Source organism: Zonotrichia albicollis, chromosome 4, assembly GCF_047830755.1.
Source record: "Zonotrichia albicollis isolate bZonAlb1 chromosome 4, bZonAlb1.hap1, whole genome shotgun sequence".
NCBI lineage: Eukaryota > Metazoa > Chordata > Aves > Passeriformes > Passerellidae > Zonotrichia > Zonotrichia albicollis.
This window is the reverse complement of record NC_133822.1, coordinates 52,515,456-52,539,863: the sequence shown is the minus strand read 5'-3', so window position 1 is coordinate 52,539,863 and position 24,408 is coordinate 52,515,456.

Genomic DNA, 24,408 nt, shown 5'->3' with positions numbered 1-24,408 from the left:
AATATTTTTAACTACAATAATCAAAATAAACTACAGCTAATTTATTTTTACACCACGAATGCCAAAATATTGAGCGGCCTTATTGGCCTAGATTCAATAAGAACTTTGAGCTGGGTTTGGACATTAGCCTACTGCCTTAGTACCTGCAGTACTCCAGGAACTTTCATTAAAAATAGGAATATAGATTTAGATAATGTTTGTCTGAAGAGGCAATTGATCCCAGGCTGCAAGAATTTCTTTCTTCCTGCATCGTAGAAGACTTAGGAGCAAGGACTTAGCATCCTTCTTCCTAAGTCATGATGAAATTGAAGGGGATATATTCCTTTTGGACAGGATAGAGCTAATTTTCTTCATAGCAATTGTACAGAGATGGCTAAGCACCACCCTTCTGATGGAAAGGAGTGAATGAATTCCTTATTTTGCTCACATGTGCTTTTTTTTTTTTTTTTTGCTTTGTCTATATAACTGTTTATATCAACTCATGAGCTTTCTCGCTTCTCTTTCAATTCTCTACACAACCACATGAGGGGAAGTGAGCAACCACTTCTCTGGGCCTTAGTTGTTACTGGATATAAGCCACAAAAGAGGCAAAGTGAGTACCTTGTTTGACATGCCAGGATGCCTCAGTATCATTATTTAACTCTAGGCATTTCAGAATTTTCAGAAAAAAAACATGGAGGTGGCTTTCTGACTGAATCTCCATCAGATAGTACAGCTGTCCTAAAATAAAGGCATTAAAAGCAACCAAAGTCAGATTTCTCTCTGCCAAAATTCATTCTACATAAAATTTGAAATGTGTCTTTTTCTAGCAATAAAAATAGGTAGCACTGAGAGAAATGTAGCTAACACTTGCCACCTTCTGTACTTTGGTCCCATCACCTTGGGTTGTACCATCTCTTGGGAGAAGGTGCAGCTGCTTCCAATTCCTCTCATTTCTCATATCTCACTGCCTCTCCTCAAAATACTTGCAAACAGTTTGTTTCTGTCAAAATTATCTGTTATTTATTATATCTATTATCTATCTGTTATCCATTATCACATATCAGTCTTGGCAAAGCCCCTTCCAATGACAGTTAATAACTTGGTTTGAAAGCGTCTTTGCCTGCTACACAGAACCCTCCATTTGCCCTCTCCATCACTGGGAGAAACTTTTTCAAAGGCAGCCCTGAAGTGTAAATGTTCTTTGTGAACATTAAAATGTCATTTCAGCGCTTGTCTGGGTATTATTGATTTCATCTAACAAGTAGGTGAAAGTCTCCAGGGACCAGTGCTGTGTAATTGCTGCTGTGACATAACCAACTAACACCACTCTGGCCAGAAGCTTTTTGATCATAATCAATACCGAGTTTGCTTCTTTCACGCTTAAATTTCCTTCAATAAAATATGGTCATGGATGGTATCAAGCTGGCAGGTTATATTATTTCCACTTTGACAGTCAGACCCTCATATCACCTCAGAAGGAAGTTTGAAATCTGAAGTGATGTGTTCCTGTTTACCTTTATATCAGCCACATTTTTTTAATTCAGTGAAACCTTTTTCTTTTGCCATGAATGTGGCCTGATTTCCCAAATTGATTTAATTGTCAATTTCATTAAATTCCTTGGGTTTCCATTTCTTATGTAAAAGCAATGGGAGAAAGCAGTAAACCAGTAAAAAACAGTGAGGGTTTGACATCTTTTCACAATAAGTATCAAATTAAGGACTATGCCATTTCATATGCACTACATCGAGTGGTAATGGAAATTAAATACAGATATATATTCGGGGAAGTGAAGTAGTAAGAGGGTGCTCACAAAATAGCCATATGTCCTTAGAAATAAAAGAGAGAAGATAATGAGGCCTCCAAACATTTTTTCCATGACAGAGATTGGAGTAAATGTGATATTTGTGTGAGAAAAATTAAACATAATTTTTTCTCAATAAATATCTGATACAATTTTTGTATGTATTCAAAAATTTTTGTTTTCAGATTTTCATAATTTGTCTCCTGAGTCAAACTTGAAATTCAGGCAAACACACTTGTTTCCAGGCATGTTTTTCAAAGGAAGATTATGTCCCTTAAAAAAAGTACTGAAATGAACCCATAGCATCTTGCCTTTCCACTATCTATCAAAAAGACAAAGACTGGAAAACAAGATGGCAGGACATATGACAGAGCAAATTCTAAGATTTTTATCTGAAGTGCTCATGACAGATTGGCTGATGGACCATCGTCTTTGTCTCTGGATTCAGCCTGGATGTATCCAATGTTGAATCCTAAAGTTAGGATTAACTTTAACTCACACTCAGCCCTCACTGGATTCAGTGGAAAATCATGAAAATATATGTTGCTTTTGACTGTCTTGACTGCTAAAGGAGCCTACCTCGACATTTACGCTATTTCAGACAAGGATGGGTGAACCTAGGCTTTTCCATTGCACCAAATGCAAATTTGGCAGTGGTGAGGAGGCATGGTGTCTGTATATCAGCTTTGAAAGGGTTATCTAAGGTTTAAAAACTAAAAGTAGCAGTGAATTCATTCCTTCCTTCATCATAGCTTATTTCTAGAGCTAAAGACCACAGAGAACATTCAAAGCCCTCCACAAGACCTGATTTTCCAGGCTACTTCACAGACATGAAAAATGACATGCAAAAAAAAGTACATGTCACATTAGCGTCACATTAGAAAAACAAAAATGCTTCTTCTTGCTGCATTGCTACCTTGTATGGAGGCTATCAAAGTCAGAAGAAAATTAGGGCACTTCTTTCTTAGCTTCTTTTTGATGCATGCTGATAAGTTTACAAATCATCTTTTTCTGTCTTGATTTTTTACTTAGGGTTCATTAGGCATTCTTATGGCACATTTCATTGCATGGTTGGGCAATTAACACTTCTAAAACCATAAAAAACTTCAATTTTTACAAGGAGAATGACAGTTTTTTAAGACTTGATAAACATCCTTGTAGAATAGTAGCTGCACCTTTTGTCAAAAACTTGAGGATCTGAACAATAGACCCTTATTTTCAAGTTTGTAATTTTCGTTTTTTTCCTTCTCTGTGTTTTATCACTAAAAGTCGGGCAAGATTCTGAGTTTATATGAGACTTCAGAAGAAGACAGTACTTAATCTAGCAATAAGATGTCCTTAATAATCTTATGTCACACTTAATACTGAACTTCTTTAATAGGTGATGGACATTCCTGCAAACAGAGCACGCTAAATATGATGCACTTATTTCTGTTTAAAAAGAACACACAATGAGAAAAAGGAATTTGGATAATTTCTTTGACAAATTCCAAGAGTCTGACACAATTATGCATGTACTTCTTTTATCTATAAAGCAATGAAATTACAATTTTAGCATGTCAAGATTCCAACATTACAGGTACTAATAGCACTCTGCTATATCACAGAATCATAAAGTACACTGAGTTGGAAGAAGCCCATAAGAATCATCAAGTCCAACCACTGATCCTGCCTGCACAAGACCATGTCCTAGAGTCACACCATGTGCCCCAGGGTGTTGTCCAAATGTTTCTTGAACTCTACCAGGTTTAGTGCTGTGACCACATCCATAGGGAGCCTTTGCTCCCCCGCCCTTGTATTTGAGAATATGATACTGCTGAAAATAATTTCTAATACTTAAAATTCAATAAACATTCACAATGCTTAGAAGGGCCTGGTTGCAATTCTTTTCTTTGAATCAGTTCTAGCTTCTATTTTGGCATTTCTTTGTTCAGTATCAGTTAGTGGGAGAAATAAGTGTATTGTCTCCTCTTCCCAAAAACTCTGGGGAAAGCAGCTCAAAAACTTAAAACTATGTCTTGCATTCTTCCAAACTAACCCGTTCAGCAATGTAATGTTGCTCATAATTGAGTACTATTTAGTGCATTAATTCAATTGGGGATTGCTGATAATTATATCCCAGTATGATTTCCTAAAAGATATCATACAGACCCTTGATAAACAGCTGAGGAAAAAAAATCAGGGGATTAAGTGTAATTATCGCAAAGTGGTTTGCTATTAAAATAATTGAATAAAATTAATTGGATTATGTGTGATATTCAGCAGCTCCTAGAATTTAAACATTAATTAAATTATCATACTTCTCATTCAGAAATGGAGAGCTTGAATATTAGCTATTTGACACTACCAAAGCAGTAGAAACAAAATACAAAATATTTGTGCTGTATCTAATTCTCACTGTTACTGTTGTACAGAAACATAGGCCCACTTTGGTAATGCTGAACTTCTTATTTTTCACTTACATTCTATTTAACTATTGCTTCCTGATGGAAAAATACATGATAACTGGCAAATGAATTCTTCTTAAACAATTAACAATGTAACATCCAATAAGAACAACCTTATTACCTAATTTTGCCTGAAAGCTTTTCAAATGGAAATATGTGTTATTTCTTAGTAGAAATTACATTAAATCTATTAGACAATGTAGAAAAAAAAAAAAGAAAAATTTGGCTGTTTTTCTGTATTATTGGACCTTGAATATTCTATACATAGAATACTATTATTTTTAAATGTACCGTTAATAAAATGTATATACTTGTAGTTCATTTTCCCCAATGAAACATTTTTTGGAGAAAAGAAAATACACTTTTTTTAATGTAAAATTGATATGGAGGCCAAAAGATGAATACTTAAAATACTTTAAAAATCTCTTGAAACACAATTTTAAAAAAATTGTTATTTAAGGTAAGATAAATTTTAAGCAAAAATACATTTTCCCCTATATACATTGCTGTCCCCTATCTATAGCTTAATAATAATAATATTAATAATAACAACAACAACACCATGATTGTATGATTAGTTCAAACTAAATAATCCAACACAGATGAAAAAACATCTCCATTTAACTTTAACTCCAATCTCCGGATTTAATTTGAACATTCAGAGGAGCAAGTATTTTGTGTCTATATCAAGTTGTCTGTATGTGTATGAGTACTGAGGGTTGCCCACATCACAGTCATTCTTTAGGGGTTCATTATACCTTTGTGCCATTCTTTATGGCTCTCCATGAATGCCAAAGTGTGCATGCAGTGGGTCATTTTAAAAGGATCATAACTTCAGCGAATACTGTCTGCCTTTCATACAGGCAGGTTTTTTACATTATGGATGCCATATATTTGGATGTATAATGAATAAAGGTAAGGGTAAAAGGTAATATTGTGGATGACTGTCTAGCACAATGAGACAGGGCCATTGGGGTACTGTTGGAAAAAAAAATAGAAGTTATGACACATTCAAAGCATTGTTCAAAATGTACATGTTGTGATCTCTGTATCTGTAAAAGTCTCTGATGATATAATGAACTGTCTAGGCTGAAACAGTAAATGAAACTTGATGGAAGGTAAGACATAACTGGGAGTGGAGGCAATTAAGATTTTTGGATTAAAAATTTTTTCATTGTCTCTGTCTTATTCTGAGCAGAAAATGCTCTGTGAGGGGGACTCCTGATGTTTTTAGTAGAAGTGAGGCTGCTGTAGCCAATGGCTTTCAACAGGAGTCAGGTGCCTACCACTGAAAATAATTATCTGAAAGAAAACCTACTATATTCAATGTACTCAGGCGCTTATTGAAAGCTCCTGTGAAGAGATATTCAGTCCACCATGAATCTATCAACATTTCTATCACATCTATTAGGCATTATTAAAAAAATAATAAAATGTAAAAAGTCACTTTAGGTTTTATAATGAATGCAAATATTTAATTCACTTTATCATTAATTTGCCTTACTTGATCCATGCTTTTTCATTTAATGTCTCTGTCAATTTCAGCACTGTAAGCTCAATATTCAGAACTCACCATCTGAAGAATCATCCAGAGTAGTTGTTCTAAACAAGGAGAGTTGGGCGCACCCAGCATGTATGCTGAGCTTCTTAAACATGATGGGTGCTCTAACAAGGTTAAAATGCCTAAACTGTTAGCCTGAATTATTCATAGACTTCAATGCATAAAATATTTTACATATTAAAGTCTGTGTGATCACTGTTAAGCTACTTCAGTATCATCTCCTCATGTCACTTCAAGTCCATCCGCCTCCTTCCTTCACTTTGTTATACGCTCTTGATATCTGAGTGTTACTGACATAACACTGCAAGTGTGGAAATGGAGGTACTCTATAACTTGGGAACTATCAAAACCTTCATAAAAACTAGGTCATATAAAATATAGTTGAGATAACAAACAGTGATTAAAAACAAGTAAGGTCCTAATAATAACAAAATGAGATAACCACATGCAATCAGTTCCGAGAAACAGAGCAGTTAAACTGATTTAAGAATCAATCGAGTTTACTACATAGATATAAGACTTGAGATTTCTCATTGCATCATATGTAGAAAGCTCATTTTATAGGAGTAGATGTTTCAAACTGAAGTAAAAAAAGGGTAACTTTTCCTACATCATTTACCTGTATTTTCTGGTTAATATTGAGGGAGAGGTCAATTTAAGCATTTCCTCTAGAGTCAAATTTGATTAGTATTTCTAACATGGTTAATAAGATTTCAAAATTTATGCCATACTTGTATGGAAGTGCATGCAATGAGACCCCCAAACTATCAAAAACCCATTAAATCAATTTGTCAAATGAAGCTTCTGAGAATGTCACAACAGTCCAACCAAGACATTATAAAAAATTGCATTAACTTTTTAGAAGCATATTTGAAATAGAAGGTAAGACCCACTCAGGGTGTCTCAGAGACCAGAGCTTAGAAGGAAGTATTACTTACTTCTTATTACAAAAATAATTTTTATTACAAAAATAAAAACAAAACACCTAGATAACCTTAAATTCTTACAGGTGTCAGACATCATTCATCAAAGTAATATCCAAAAGTATGTACAGTTGTAAGCTTTATAGAGACTCATGGAAGTACTTGAAAACTTTTTTTTTCGGTTGTGTTTTGATGGTTATTGAACTAATCTTCAAATACCATCGCATTCTCTTAGAATTGCCATTAGAATCTGATGCAGGACATCTGATATCTAACCAACAATGATGATCAAATTTAACTTTTAAACATTTGTTCACTGTCCTCTACAATATTCTGTCTATATACTTGGAAGGTCAAAACACACAGAAAGATGGTATATTTAGCCAGTATCAGAAAGGGATGGTTAACTATATAAAATACGATGTCCAAGTATGAACACCAGCTGTCACTTCCATTTGGAAGTAGAAGACGGTAAGTGGTTTTACCAAGACTAAAAAGTGAACCTTTCTGTGTTGCTGTGGAGTTAAAATATCACAGTTATAAAAGACATCTGAAAATGATTTAGTTTAGAAAATGAACAAGGAATTACAATACATAATTCTCAATTCCTAACTATATGCTCCTCATGATCAACTATAAATATTTATATAATTTGCATTACTTTATTAAAGTTATCAAATATTTTGATAATTTAGATAAACTGGCTTTGAGAACCATGACCTTGCTGAGCTCATAGCAATCTTTACAGTTGAGTTATCACCTCTTGAAAAATGACATTATAATGAAACTGCTGACACAACCTTTACTATAGCAATGCTTCTATAAGGAAATTTATAACAGGCAATCAAGACTCTGGGATATCTTAGGTACAGTCATCTCTTAACTCATTTCTTGGTACCAAAATGATCAGAGTGACAATTAAGATGTTTATATTCTTGTAATAGATTATCAAAGCAATGCTGGAAAGAGCAATGAAGCAATTCAATTTTTAACATACTTTTGTTGTTTCTTTGGGAAATAAAAAATTATAGAATTCTTGTTTAAAAGAAAAGTGATCCTAGAAGACTACAATTATCATTACCTCTTATTCCCACCAAATGTGTCATGGCCTAACATACCAAACCACCAATAAGGTCTTTAAAAGAAAAACCATCGAAGATGTATATAAGACTGAATTTTGGCTTAAAAGGAAATAATTACCAGTGTGAAAAGGGGGAAAATGTTAATCATATGGTGATAGCTAAATATCTCAATGACTTCACAGACCAGCATTTGGCATTGCAGAATTAGCATTTATGCAAGGTTCATGTTGTACTTGATTATGAGCTCTGAAGACATACCCTTACAGGCACATCCTTGCCATAGACAATCAGGTTGAATAATCTGAAGACACTGCTGAACTTCATATAATATCCTAAATGATCCACAAAATTTAACTTTGTGGTATGCCTCTTTGTTTTTATAACAGATCCCCACAAACTACAATCAGGAAATGGTATTGCATTTTCTGAAATGCTTTTTCTGTCACATATTCTGTGGTTCTTTATAAGGATACAGCTTTTAATCTAGTAATGTTGCATGTTTTGGATGTGATGTGACAGTGTCTGCCAAGTATCAAGTAACTGTCATAAAATTGATGAACTAAAGCAGCATATTTCCATTTCTTATTACACAAACTTTATCCAATGCCTAACCCTGAAGTAGATCCTGAGGGAAAAACAAAACAAGAACTGCATAAAAAATAATTGTATATAACTAGCATGGTTATTTTTTAACTTTTATAAATCAATTTATACAAAGTTGAAAGCCATCATATTAACAAATGATAAACATTCACTATGCCTAGAAGGTAAGAAAACAATAAGGTCAATTGCAAATCCAAATAAAAAATAAAATAAAAAAAACCAACAAGTATTTCTCCAAGTTTTTTGAGACAAGATGCATCATATTAAATCAGAGAACTGGCAAATATAAAGGTAAAAGATCTGAAGATTTGCCGTTGGTGTTCTGCCTGTTTAAAGATGAGGTAAAGTGACTTTTTAAACTAATGTATTTGAAGATGTAGCTGAGACATCACTTCAAAATTGAAAGTTCAATAAGCAAAAGCAAGATTTGTAACTGAAGAAACAACATTCAGAAAAAGAGACTTCCCCTTCTTTGTCACTGTAGTGAATGCTTAAGTTCACATTTGGGAGAAACATTGCAGTAGAAAAGTGTTATATTTGGGCTTTTGCAGTCCCAGGGAACATGTCAGTATTCCCAGGCATGAAGAAAGAAAAGACAGAAGCCATCTCTGATCCAGAAATAATTTACAAAATGCTAGTTTACTAGAAACACTCTGGTGCACTAATAGTTTCTAGAATGGTCATGTGGGGACCCATTCTGCTTGAGCTGAGAGCATGAACAGCTCTAGCTAGCAATCTTCACACCCTACAGACATCCAGGAGAGGCTGATTGACCTTGCATGATTTGCTGTTTACAGCCTTTTCTACAAAACTGGAGGAACTGATGACACTCTCTGTCCACAGAAGAACTGAACGTGTGATGGTGAGAACAGCTTCAAGAGCGTGGAGTCTCCTTCCCACAGAAACAGAAGATGGGCTGAATCACAGTCTGTGAAAGCAGCTTAGTTCTGTCATCTGTTTCAGGGAAAGGTAATTCACAGAGGGGTTTTTTTGGTGGGGTGGGGGATAGTTTTGCTTGGGTAATTTATTTATTTGTTTTTAATGTTCTCTCCTGCTCTGTGTAAAGGGAAAAACACCTTGAATACAAATAATGTGAACAGGTTAAGCCACTACTGATGATGAGTTTAGATAAGCAGTTATCCATTTGAAATTGTTCTGCTGCTGACATCTGGTGAAGGATTTTGCAAGAGTTTGCAAGGAAAAATCTTTTATGTCTAGGATTAAGTGATTCTTGGTCTATACTGCTGCAAACAGAAGCACAACTGCAATCTTATTTCTGAGCCTTTGTCATTAATACAAACCTGCCTGTCCTGTTTCACCCTCCTTTAAAAGATTTGAGAGTGTAGACAGTAACAGTAGCCTACTGAGAAACATCTCTGAAGTTCTGAATTGGGTAGATGTTTTAAGTAATTTGACTTTTTTTTTCCTCATTTAATAAACATTCTCTTGCAACAAAATATCATCTTTACAAAAGAGGGCCTGACGTTTAAAGTGAATTCTTCATTATTGTATATATATTAAGATGTCTTTCTAGCTTTGGTTTAGTAACTCCAAGCCTTCATGGACCCTGACGTGGGCAAGCAGAGAGTAAAGGTCCTGTCAATTGAGAGTGACTCAAGAGCTTTCTGTATTTCCACACTCACTTTTTCTGTCTACCTCCTCAGATAAATTGGCCTGAGGCATTAGAACCACCATTTATTTTGTTTGCAGTGATGGATCTGAGGAATTCTGTACCAGACTGCCTGAAAGCAAGACTTGGCTCTTCCTGGCCTAGTAGAGCTGAATAAAAGGGAATACTTAAGTGTCATTGTAGAGTTTCTAGTGCTTTTGTAAGAGTCTGAGAGTTACCATGCCCTGAAAATTCTCAGGGACTGGGATGAGGCTGACTGTCACAAAGTGCACTAGCAGTCTCCAAGTTACACTAAAAGAAAATGAAAAAAAAGGTCACATTCATAAATCATGTGAGCTAACTGGACTGGTTATTCACAATACAGTGATTTGACAGAAATACATACAGGTTCCATATAGAAAAGGAGACCTCGTAATTTTTCCTTCTGAATGTTTGCAGTCTTCTCTATAAAAAAGGAATGGAATGATCCAGATATAAACTGAGACATCTATGTGGCAGCTATATGTGTCTATATGTGGATACAAATGAAGAAAACTAATGCATGAGTATGTACAGATCAGGGGTTTTTTTTCTCACTACACAGCAAAACTTTAATGATAATTTTATAATAGAAAAATGAAATATGTAATATATGAGTCCAAAAAAGAATTAAACAGCATCTAAATAAAATGCATTGCAGCATTAGCAGTAGGAAAATAACTGTAGATATTAATAGAAATGTTTAAAATATAAAAGATAAATATGAGGTTAGCTTAAAAATTCAATCTTCATTGAATTGTTCCAGACTCTAAGTCAAGAGTTTTACTACCTCTCTGTCTGTCACTCTCCTTCTTCAATAACTTCTGTTAACCCTTTGAAAACAAACCTAAGAAAGGCATTTAGATCCTGAAAAATATTAAAATCTCATATTTGTGCTTCTCAGCACAGTGAGTGAAACTAAGAGTGAATTTTCTTAAGCATTTTGGTTTGTATAGCTAGCCAACAGAACAATTATTTTAGTTGTTACTAGAGACTGGAGATTGTCTTCTTTTTAAATAGTCAGCTGGGCATGAAAAGAAAAGGTGTCTTCTCTGAAGGTTATGTGGTTCAACTGGAGAAGATTCCTCCTGGATGAGATGGCTCTTTCCCTGTAAGCAATGAAAGCTGAGAACATACAAGCCAGAATCCTCCAGCATAACCTGGACTAAAAGACTCCAGAAAGGGCAGAGAGAAGACATATTGTCTAACTAGCACTTGTAGAAAAATGATTTTTCAAAAATACCGATGCAATTGCAAAAGGTTGCAACCATTTTCAAGACCTTTTCAAGGATATGGTAGGACAAGGAATGATTTTTTTCCAAAGACTTACTACCATATCACAACCTTTAAATTATGCTCATTCATAAGGGTTTTTTCATGTAGATTATGTTAAATTAAATTGTTTTAAATTAAATGCATTCTAACCCTGAACTCCTTTCATTGTTCTCAGCATGCTCTAAAAAGATTACTGTGGTAAGAGTCTGCCTGAAAACCTACAGAAAAAATAATTTGGAAGATTTACAGACAATATATTTCATATTATTAGACCTAATGTTGCAGAAGGATTTGTCAACTAAGTCCTGGCAGAACTGCCATAACATCTGGAAAACTGTAAAATGCAACATATCAGCTGGTCACACACACACAGTTTTTAAATAATTATGGTAATTATCTTTCCTTCTAGAGCTGTGTTCATTGCTGCCTTGAGATTATTAGAACTATCAATACACAGGGAGCAAAACACCTCCACAAAATATGAAGAAAAGAAACCACACTGCCTGAAGTAGGTTTAACTAATAGCTCAGATAGAAAAATATTGTTAGCTGCCCATGCACAAGTTTGTTTGTACTTCAGAAACAAATTTCATTCCAAGTAGAAGTGTTTCAGTGAAATAATAACCAGCACAGCTCTGTAGGGTCTTTTCAGTGCCTTTGACAAGGTGGCAAGATTGATAACAATTCACTTCACCCTGAAGAAAGTTCCGTGTCTGTAATTCCCTTCAGACATCTCTGGGGACCTGTAGGGCTTCTATTTGAAGGTGTATCCTGAGGCAGTTCTTTTGGATAAAGATACAAGGTTTCCATCAGCAGGTATAATGGCAATATTTAAGTACCTTTTGAATTTTTTTCCCCAGATATAGGGCTAAGTATTGTTATGATAAGATCTGTAGCCATTTCTATCAGGTTTTGAGTACAATCTGCTTATCATCTAATAACACATTCCTTTCTTCTAGAACCCAATGGCATCTTTGTCACATTTTACTTCAGAAATATTCTTTTACGTGAGCCAGAGATAGACATTTTGAGTTATGTTTTGTCCCAATTAACACAATCAATTTACAAGACTTTTAAAACAAAAATTCTGCTTCTAACTCTTTAATTGTGAATCAATTCTTCTAACCAAGACACGGGATTTGACACAAGCTTTATTTCCAACATCAGGCCCGTTGTTCATTCAATCTCATGACCGGACATTGCCATTAGGCTGTCACCCTTTTTCTGCTGTTTCCCTTTTAACTCATGTAATTCAATGTATTGACACCACCCTTCACCCTTGGAATCACTTGCAAATTTCAGGGTTTAAACTTCTGAGCAAGTTATTGCAGCTTAACTTGATAGCAGTAACTATTCATTTGTACATATTTTGCATGCAGCCATGCAAGTTAGGGCATTTAAGAAGCTGTACAAGTAATGTTTTGTCCATTTTCATAGTTAAATTGAGACACTTCAGTCCCTGTTGTTAGAGATCTAAAACTGTATATATATATGTTCATTTCATGTATGATACATTTTTAGGATGAAAAATGGATCAAGACATTATCCTTTATTAATTTATTTGAATCAATTACATAATGACCTTACCCGTCTCATTTGAATGTTATCCTCTATCTCTCCTCCAGAATCTAGTTCAGATTTTGAACTCATTGCCATTTTCAGATTAAGAACTCATTGCCGTTTTCAATTTCATGACCACAACTGAGATCTAACACTTCTGTCTGTTGATTGTCTGAACTAGGTTTAAAGAAGCATCTAGAAAAATCAACATCAGTGCTTCTAGAAACATGAGATCAAGAATTCCTTTGTTATGGAAAGTATGATGATAATTCATGGTTGATCTGGCTTCTGACCTATCATTGTCCATTCCTGTCTGTTGCTTGCAGATTTCCAGTAATACAGACTTATTTGTCAACCTCCCATATCTTTCTGCCAAATCTTGACTTGTAGAAAAATAAAGCCATTCTTTTTAACTCTTCCCACTCCTCTCATTAGCATTGCTATCCCTTTAGCATAAAGAGGTTCCCTGCTGTGTCTCTGACAAGAAATGCAGTAATGCATTAAATCATTAAATTTACATTAAATCATCTTCAATATGGCTTCAGTATGCTACTTTGTTTTTGTATATCAGAGGTTAAAATACAGAAGAAAAAGACAGCATACACTGTACTTGATAACTTAAAATGTTTTACTTTCCATCTGACTGTGCATGCAACCACGATTTATAGGCAAGAAGCCTATGCAAGGTAAATAATCTCCATTTGAGAAGGGCCAGTCTTAAGAAGAAAACCCCATGGTTTCAAATCCTAAAATAGGAAGATTTCATCTTTATTTATGAGGACTATTAAAATAACTATTCCATACTTTTTCCTCTATATGAATGTGTGACATTGCTAAAAACAGTTGGACCATTAAGACAACGGAGATTTGCTGTATAAATCCCTCTTAAATCTCTCATGACCCTTCTTACAAGAGTATAAAAAAATTCTCTGTTCCTTTTAGGCAGAAAAAAAGTCCCCAAATCCACTTACACCTAAGACATTTCAGCCCTATGACACAGCATGGAATGCAGAGTAAGGCATTTTTTTCTCTTGTCTCTGAATTTCTGGACAGCAGATTACATTCTGCTTTAGGGCTTAAGTTACCACTGAACCCATTCATTAAAATTACATTTTAAAACATTGATAATTAAGTCTAATTTTCAATATAGTATGCCTCTTAATCCCATCTCTCAATCTAAATAATTAAAATTATTTAATAGGCCACTGTTTGGCAAGGCGTGCAATAATTCTCTGCTTTGCTCTTGGGCTATATATGCATTTTTTACATTCATCTCACTAACTACCAAACTCCATTCACATAATGGTATTTACAAGGGAAAATAGTCCTTAGTGTTAATTAAATTTGCCACTTTTTGAGACTATTCATTAACTTGTGACCCACTTTGTGAATATCTGATGGCGTTCTTTGCCTTCCAAAAATAACAAACACATTATGCTTTGTGAGATTAGAATGATGCATAAAATGTCATTACAAAAGTTTTCCACTGTCATCTTATAATCAGAAGTAATTATGTGAATTTTTTGTCTGAAAAATCAATACAAACCTTTTACTTTCCCAAGAAGGTCATTAGGTGTCATTACCATTGTTATCTTGAAATAGGGTCAGCATTAGCTTTCTGTGTCTGGCAGCAGCTCTTTTGTCAGACACAGTTTTTTTCAAATGCTGTGATTTGGATACTGTTCTAGGCAAAATTTATAAATTTTACAGATTTCCCAAGTTCTGTTTGAGCAGATATTCCCAGGGCTGGATTCAGAAAGGTGTTTTTGGTCAGCAGGAACAAATCAATGGCTCAAATGGAAGAGAAGAAAAAACCAAGGAAATCTTTATGCCATACCTATAATTATTACCTTGATTTGTATAGACTGTGGATTGACCTGAATATAAAAAGATTCTAAAAATTACATCTCCCAGTGTCAGTCATGAAAGATTTCAGTTTATTTCAGTATCCTGAAGCACCTCAGCAATTTGTAATTGTATTTCGAAAGGAGCAACTTGTCTTAAGATCTCAACTTGGAGCAAACCTGCAACTAGCAGGTTTATCCATTGACTCCACTGAAATAAAGATTTGCCTGTCAATCTTAGAGCTATAAATTACATCCCTATTTTAAAGAGTACATCTCTAAGGCTTTAGGCTCATAGACATGCCTTGTGAATCCTTTATCTAGAGGGAAGAAGCAAAAAGGTGTTATAGAGTGGCCATGGATGTACTGAAGATGCCTGGGGAATAATTTAGTGATGGAAACAATCACTGGATATCCTTTGGTACTCACTCAGGTCTTTTTGGTCTGCTATTTTTAAAAAAGCACAAGATGTTGTGTTGTGTTCTCCATATCCATTTCTTCACATGCTTACCAATATTATTTTATGGAGATATTAGGAGATGATAATCTGTTTTTTACTACAAGAAAGCCTTGCTAATTCAGAGTGCAGAAAATATTGAATTTTTTTTAAAAAGTCCAAGCAATGGCTGAGTAGCTGAGCAGTGGCTTTTCTACCTGGCAGAGTACACACTTTACAGAGAATCTTACATAAATTAGTAGAGAAAATTATTTTACAAATTTGTGTTCTGGCTTTCTTGTGTTCTTCATTCCGCCTGCTTCTTTTTAGAGGGCTTTTATCCCTCAGAGGAAATATCAGAATATACAATAAAATTATAGTCAACACATTTCAAGACGTGGCACAAAGAATGAAGCTTGTAAATGAGTAGTTGCTGACCATGGGTGCTGAATCTCAGCAGAATTGTTTTCTGAAAGGTCATACACTTCTTATTCATCCTTCAGAATAACACTATCTCAGCTCAGAAAGCTGCTAAAGAGTGTGATACTCTTCAGATTTTAGGTCAGATGTGCTGACATGTCATAACCTGCTCCCTTTTATAAAGAGCTTCTCAGGTATTTGCCAGCAGATTAGCAAATTACTCTAGTGTATGTCATAAAAAAAAATATTTCCCTGCAACCACTAGAAAAATTTGTCTAAGAAGATTGAACAGTCATGGTACTGTGTCTTAAATTCCAATCAATGCTCCATATCTGAAAAATGAAAAGGGTCCTAGTAGCAATATTTCACACAACCCCATGCCTATCATTGCATATAACAGCAGAGATTTTCAAACCAATTTATGGGAGTAATAAAATTCTTTCATTTTCTTAGTAAGCATCCAGACATGACAAAGACAAGCTATTATTTCAATAACTAGGAAATCTTTTATGAGAAAAATGGGAATAATTCAAGATTCTTTTCATATAGATGTGGTCACATGAAATTATGTAGATCTATACCTTTCTACTTTTTCGATAACAAAGTCTTATAGCAGGTGTAATTTGCCATTGCATTATGACAGTTCATAGTATTGCAAAGTTTTTTAAACCAGTGTGTGATCTATGTTCAGCTAGTGTCAAATCAGTGTCAAATCTGATCTATCAGAGAAAGTCTTCTTTTGGCATATGTGCCATTACAATGACAAGGCTCTTAAACTCATCTTTAGTGACTAAGATATCTTTGCATACATTGTGTGTATCCTGAAGCAGCTTTCAATGGATGAGATAGACTAGGTCCTAGATGTCATTTAATGTAAAATGTGCAGATATTTCTGTATTTATTTTGCTACAAGTTGTAAAGTCACTTAAAAAAGAAAAAAGAGAGAAAAAGAGTAATTAGCTAACAGACTTCGCAACAGAGCAGCAAGGAATTATTAATTTTTGTTCTTCAGATAGGAAATTTAACTATAAATTAAACTTGTCAAGTTGTTTCACTAAATTTCTTGGGACCCTGCAGCCTCTCTGGGGAATGTGCAGGCGGATTGACCTGCCCACCCAAATGCCTGCTGGCTCCATGAAAACCTATGTCCTTTGGTGTCCCTTTGAGCTCTACTCTCCTTTCTCAACCTTTCTGTATGAAAAAATGATAACTTCTCTCAGCTAAGCCTCTGCAAATTCACAGAGAATGGCTGAATAATGTGACAACAGCAAATTCTTCCTTGTAGGTGCATTGATAGAAGAATGGATTTTTCCCTAATATTTCACATAAATGTTGCACATCTTCATATACCAGAGAATTGACATTCTCACTGTAGGAAATTTAAATTCTTGTGAATATAATAAATTATCTCCCAAGTTATGTACAAAACATGAATGAAACATTTTCAATATTAATTATTTTTAAAAAAAACATAGCAATGTTTTAAAGTCTTCCTTAATAAAATTAAGCATCAAATTTTTATATAAAACAAAGTCAGTAACAGAATAATTTTGATAGTTTTGCCCACATAAAGCCTTTCCTTTATTACTCTGTCTAGCCACTCCTTTCGAAAGAGAAGGGATATAAACCATTTTTTCCCAGATTGTACAGTTCTTTACATCTAAATAGACAGAAAGTGCCCAAGCCCTTAATTTTCTTGGCAAAGTAGATGAGAAAGAAGTATGATTGCAGCCAGTCTCTGTGCAGGCATTGCTAGGAAATTGAGAAAAAAATTGAACAGGCGCAGAGATTGCTCTCACTGCTGAATGACTGATCAAAGCAAGGCTGAGGTCCACTGAAGGAATGACAATCGGCCCTGTGGATTTGGTGTAGATTCCCTGCATAGACATTTTGGGACTCTTGGCTCTAAACAAATAATTCCACAAATCAAAACACATCTGCATTCCTTAGAATTAAGTACACCAACATTAATAACTTGCTTTGCTTCATGAATCCATAAATATTTTCAAATAATAGTAGCATTTTCAGATGTGCTATTTTATGGTTCTTATAATGTACCTAATGTGCTATGTGTACTATCTCTGCAATTTTGATGGGAACACAAGTCAAGCAATGTGAAAAGTAGTTATTCTGCTTGTGGTATATTTCTGCTTCCAACAAATTTCTATTTCATGTCTCCTCGGGAAATAATGTTTGCCACCATTTCCCTGTGATGTTAAGAAGATATCTTTCCTTCCATCTTTCCACATTCATCAACAGGTTTGTTTATTGCTGGAGGTTTTTGCCCTTTTTTAAGACTATACCAGACAAAAATCATATCTAATGCTGCTGATTAATAATGAGACACTTCATAGTGAAGCCTCTGCAAAGCAGGGAATTGCACAAACAAGAAGTATCTGTCACTACATGATAAAATTTAAGTGTAAGAAGCTTCTTGTCGAATACAATCGACAGACCGAGTGATAGATTAATCTTCATAGCAGTAAAAATAAGCTATAAACCATGGCCTTCTCTTGCAATATAAAAGCCTCTCCTTTTAAGTACTGAGATGAAGTGCAGTAAACAAAATAAAAAAATGGTAGTAGAAGAACCAGTGATGTTTCTTCTTCACTCAGAACGTAGTGAACTGCGTTAATATTTTTAGTGTTCACTTCCTGTCAAGGTCAATTTAGCTTTGTTGCTGTTTTTTCTGAAAGAGTAACATAGACAAAAATAAATCTAGCCACTTTCATGATTTCTGGAAGCTTACTAATGTTTCAAAATCTCGTTTTAATTCTGAGGCCTGTAAGCAGCTTTGGCAAAAATTACTTGGTTAATTTTTTATTTAGGCTATTTAAATATTTCTCACTTTCTTCTGAATGGTCAAAAATATATATCTTCCAATAGAAAAGTGCATAATACACTGAAAAGCAAGTCTCGAAAAGAATTGGATTTTTATTTTTTAAGAAGCACCTATTTCTAATTTGCTTCCAGTCTGAAATATAAGCAATGGTCTTCTTCACTTCTTCAGAATAACGAAATCCTCCAGTATTTTATTAGGCCAAATATTTAATTTGAAACTCAGAATAATCCTTCTTGGATTACTTGCACTACTTCTTGCATTACGATTTATAATGATCGATTATAAACGATTTATTTTTATTTCATTAAATAAATGAATAAATAGGGTTTTTTTGTCCTATGATGTATTTAAAGAACTCTTGAGTGGTCACTTAATGCATATTTTCTCAAAACATCTTTGATATGCACTTCAAAGGATACTGAAATATCATGGAAGCACGAGAATGTACCTCAATTCCTTCTTACTTCATTAAAATAATTTTTATTGTCTCACAAGGTTTACTGATGATCTTATATTACTAATATTATTTGTATCATTTTTCTTTGATATTACTGAAACATTAAGCTGCAAATTTTTTGTACCGCTAACAGAAAGAAGAATTAATATACTGTAATTTAGATGCTGCAAATTTGAGGTTTTGGAGAGTTTTGTAGCCTAGTCTGTCCTTTTGCACACCACAATAGCTCTATAAGAAATTCTTGATTTAGTATTTCAGGCAAAAAAAAAGGTCTTCCAGCTCTGGCAAAATGCTTGCTTCTAATTGATCTTTGCAAAATGCAGGAAGTTGCCTAATTCAATTCTTCAGTATTGCAGAATACTGTAATTTTGTAAGTATAAATAATGTATGAACTCAAACTGTTAAAGACAGTGCAGTCTGAAGACTCGAGTGCCAGACTCACATTTCTGGTAACTATTCACAACTTTCCTATGAACCTCCTGTGGGATGTTGTAAACAAGAGACTTTCTTGTTTTCCTACTTCCTTGACATTAAAAAAAAAAAAAGGACATGAGATAACATCTATCACCTTTGAGAAGAATTTTGAGATCCCTGACTGCTGGTTTCCAAATTAACTTGAATAGAGAAGAAGAACTGGGGACTGAGTCTTTACTCTTCACTGAACTTAGTAGAAGCTGGGTGAACCTCTGGGCAAGCTTTATTACCTGAGCAGGTGTCAGACCTGCCCACACAAGCCACATGTACTGAGTGATACAGGAGGAGCTGTATGAGCTCTGAAGGAACACCACAGAGAAGTGGTGTTCCACCATAGGAAGTTCCAGGTAAAAGGCTGGCATTGCAACTGAAACAAAAATAAAATTGGAGACAGCTCTTATCAGAATTTAAATTGAATGTGTCTTATATAGACTAGAACAAATGCTTATAAAATTGTACCAGTATGAACATTTGGTAAACTATGTATGCCATTAGATTTTAATGTTGGATAGTGACATTTCTGGGAATATTTAAGGACCTTAAAAATCGGTAAGTAGAAATTTCACAATTAAGAACTGCATTTGCATATCATCACATACTATCCCCTTCTATTTGCACAATACAATAAACAAATGTTATTTAAAACTTGTCAAACTTCTAAAACCCTCTGAAGATTACTACTCATAAGTTTATTAAAAGGTAAATTAGTTTATTTCAAGCCTATATTTTCTACAGAAGTGTTGTTTTACAGTGTGGAACTCTATCTCCAATCATTGCTCCCAATTAGTAGAGAACAATTACATTTAGGCTCATTTTCCTATTGCTCCATCATATAAGTTTTCAGTCCCCTTTGCGACAGCCCTTTGAAATGGTCTTCTGAAATTAACTTTGCACACTTTCTGAAGGTTGACTTTCTCAATTTTTAAACATTTACTGCCTGTCACATAAAGAGGAGTTCAGCTGAGATCTTATCAGTCCATCCTGAAAAACCATTGATGATTTCACCAATATTTGCCTAGCAACTCCTTAGGCTACATTTCCCCTTTTTATGGCAGCTTTATAATGACAACATAATATTAGTCATCCTTCTCTATCATGTTCTATGGTGTATCCACAGATATGTATTTTTGGTTTCCAGTTTTTTTGTTTAGGGGTAGGGTTTTGTTGTTGTTGTTGTTGTTGTTGTTGTTTGAACCTATTTGTTCACCGGTACTTCATCTTGCACATTATAATCTTAAATTTTATCTGTTTCACAGGCTTTTCCAAGGTGTTGGAGCTATCAACAAATATGTAGGCAATATTGTACCTAGTAGTGGAATACTTCTTGCTTGTTTCTCTATAACATCTCCTAAGATGCCCAGAAGACTTCTCAGGCTTTCAGTGAAAAAATATGTATTTGGTCTCTGAGGGACAGACTGTGAAACATTTCCTTGCAAGCACTTTTGGAAATAGTGGTTTTATAAGCCAAATAAAATTCTTGCAATTCTGAATGCCAGGGGAAAAACTAAAACAAAAACAACAATTTAGGTTTTTTAGGGAAAAACTAAAACAAAAACCCCAGAAACAAAACCCCCAATCCACTACCAAAACCCAAAAAACTAGCAAAAAAAACCCTCACAAAAAAAAACCAAACCCACAAACAAAGAAAACCAAACCAAACCAAAACCAGAGCTAAAACAAAACAAAAACCAGGACACATTCCACACATTTAGGTTCCAAGCTGGTAAGAATTCTTAACATTTTCACTCTCAGACCAATGAGAGTTTGTGTTCTTAAGAACTTGTGAGCAGCATTCAGAGCTTTAGAATGTATAGATGTGTCCTAAAATGGAGAAAAGGTTTAAGTTGTGCTTCTATATTTTATAAACATTTTCTGAGCATCCAAGAAATCACCATGGTCTCCATGTAAAACAGGTATTGTTTTGCATCCAATATACACTATCATTCACCCCTATCAGGAACAATATGGAAAAGAATATTTTCTTGTCTCCACTTCTCCTTTCCTACACAGGAAAGAAAATTAAGACCAGGTCCCTTTTCCATTTGAAAGTACTCTTGCAATGTTCTCTTAACATGTCAAGGCAACAGCTTACCTGATTCCATGTCACATGTTCACCCTTCTGACTTCTTCGGTATGTCATTTCAGGACATCCTAAGGAACATGCATTGCTTCCACTATGCTTGAGCATTCCTGTACATAAATGTTTCACATTTACAATGAAAGACAGCATAACTACTGCATCTGCTTCACACTTAAGCTTAAGAAAAGCCTCCCTGTTAAGCGTGTTTCTGAATTTCTGAGGTCTCTGATTTCTTTGCTCATTATTTTTTAGAAATTCACAAAGCAAAGAGTAAACATTAAGTGCTTTTCATATTATCACTTAAACATTCTTTCTCAATTAGAAATCCAGCCTATTCTGCAAATCTACAGCACAACCCAGAAAGAAAGTCTGCCACAAAAGTATAGTTTCTAAATTATTTCACTTCAATTATCCCTCAAGAAGCAGGTGTTTCTTCCTTGGGATTTAGGTACTATAACCACTGAATTAGGAGAGTCAAACTTTTTATGCTTTTCATGCATTTTCTTTTTTAACCTGGACATCAAAAATTCCTTTTAATGCCTGTAAAAACATCCACTAACAAAGTAGAAGGAATTTATTCTCCCATGATGGAGATTTCTGTGAAAGCTGGATCACTAAATTATTATTCCATATTTATACCTATTGAGAAGGTCATGATAGAAAAATGTCAGAAAAAATTTTGAGAAGAAAACAGACGGAGGTGAAAGCCATGTTATTTGATTCCTAACTGACATTACTTCCATATTAAAAGATTCCACAAATTAACTACCATAGACTACCTAATTTTATTCTTAATATATTCCATTGAAACTTAAGAGGGCAAGTTCTTGAGTCAATGAAGCTTCTCTGGTTTCCTGGAGCACCATACTAAATGAAACGTATGGAGCTGGCCACAACTAGCAGCAAGAGTAACTTGTGTGGGTGTCAAGACATTCCGTGGCTCTCATTTGGCAAAAACAGTGAATAGTTGTTCTGCTCATAGCTTTGTGGCACTCTTTTTTTATTAAACTAGGTAATTAACTGAGTACCATCACTATTGGAATATACATCGAGAAAGTCCCATGGGAAAATAACTACTTGAGTTTCAGTGATTATAGGGCTTCAAGTTGTTTTTAGGTAAATTTGCAGCCCTGAAGTTTTTGTCATGACCTATTCCTCAATTGCTATGGAATCAACAATTTTAAGCTTTGCAACAGAGAAACAACTGCATTTTATGCCATCGCAGAGCACAACTACATTCACATCTAACCACACCTGCTGAAAAATCAAAATTAGAGTGCATAGAGTTCATAGGAAAATCTTACAGGTTCCTTAAGCAGTAGTGGGATTTAATACATTTTGTGAAAATGGTTTTTGTAACAGACTGGAACGCAAGCCATCAAATTGTTTAAGAAATTTCCAAAACAGATAAATGCTGAGCAATATACTAGATTTACACTGCATAAGCTGAAGAAATGAATTGTAACACTAGGGACCTTGTTCTGGCAACTCCTGGACATAGCAGTGGCAGCATGTCCAGTCCACATGTATCATCACTACTGTAAGCCCTAAAACATACCTCAGAGAACTGCACTTGTTTACCATTTCTTTTCCTGTATCATTTCTGGGGAGGCAGTAAGACAAAATCTGAAAGTGTAGAAAATCTCACTCTAACAAATAAACAGAAAAATGAATAAGAGATTTTCTTTATAGCAGCAGGAAAAAAAACTATGTGAATGCCTGGAGTTATCAGAATCAAACCACTCCTTTCAGCATCTAGGAACACTTTATTTAGGAAGATTTTCAGCACAAAGCAACAGCAAGCATGATAACAGTTCATGTTACTTCTGGCTGTGAACATGCTTGCTACAGTCTTGTCACATCAGCTGGTAAGAGTATTTGGGCTTTTGACTCAATAGGAATGCCATATGGGTCACAAGCTTCCCATTTCTCACTGTGTGAACTGTTTTCATTCCAGTAAAGGGAGTTTCCTGGAGGCTATCATGAATAGAAACATGGACAGATTAGCCTCTCATATGCATAACCACACTTGGATAGAAATAGGACAAAGTGTGTGAATCTGGAGCGTGCTGAACAGACGTAAATCTGCATCTACAACATCTAATATCGTTAGTGACTTCATTGGTGAAATAAACAAATCACATATAAAATCAGAATAAACTTGCGAAAGGTAAAAGAATCCAGAATAGCAAATCGGAAAAAAAAGAATATATTGAAGATACATCTTCAGAGATGGCTAAAAATTCTAACAATTTCTCTCTCATCTGTCAAAAGGGAATGCAAACTTACTGACAACATTATCCCTTTGGTGAGGCTTGCAGGAATGCTGCCCTAATATCCTATCACTAAGTGTTATAGGAAAGGAGGCAGCTGAAAATAGATACATTAAATTCACCTGCCAAAGTGCTGGTTTTATATATGAAAATGTCAAGATCTTTCACTACAGTCACATGAATTCCTAGTAGATTACTGACATCTAAATTGCCAATTGCAAGTAATTGCAACATATTTTCTCATGCTTTTTTCTAAATTTTCTTCTTAAAATAATGAACATGCACACAATTTAAAGATTATAAAATAGCTTAATAGACTATCTCAGAATTTCTCCTCAAATCATATTCTTTAAAGAGTGATTTAGGGTGAGTTCTGGATTTTATTAGGTCAGAAAGGGTATTACCACTGGGTTAGATAAAATATGCATAAGTGAGCCCTTTGTTTGCACTGCGTCCTTACACCAGACAGACTCTGACAGAATCATTACTCTTCTGATATTTTCTAGTCAGCCCCTGAGCTCTCCAGCAAAGGTAACCTTAAAAAAAAAAAAAAAAAACAGTGGAGAAATGCAACAGCTGGTGCTTATCTCTGTCAGAAAGGTTCTCTAGGCAGTGTTTCAGCACTGTCTTTTTTGCCTCTCTTTATAAAGAGAGGCCTGGAAAGAAGAGTTGGCATCACCCCTGAACATGATAAAATTGA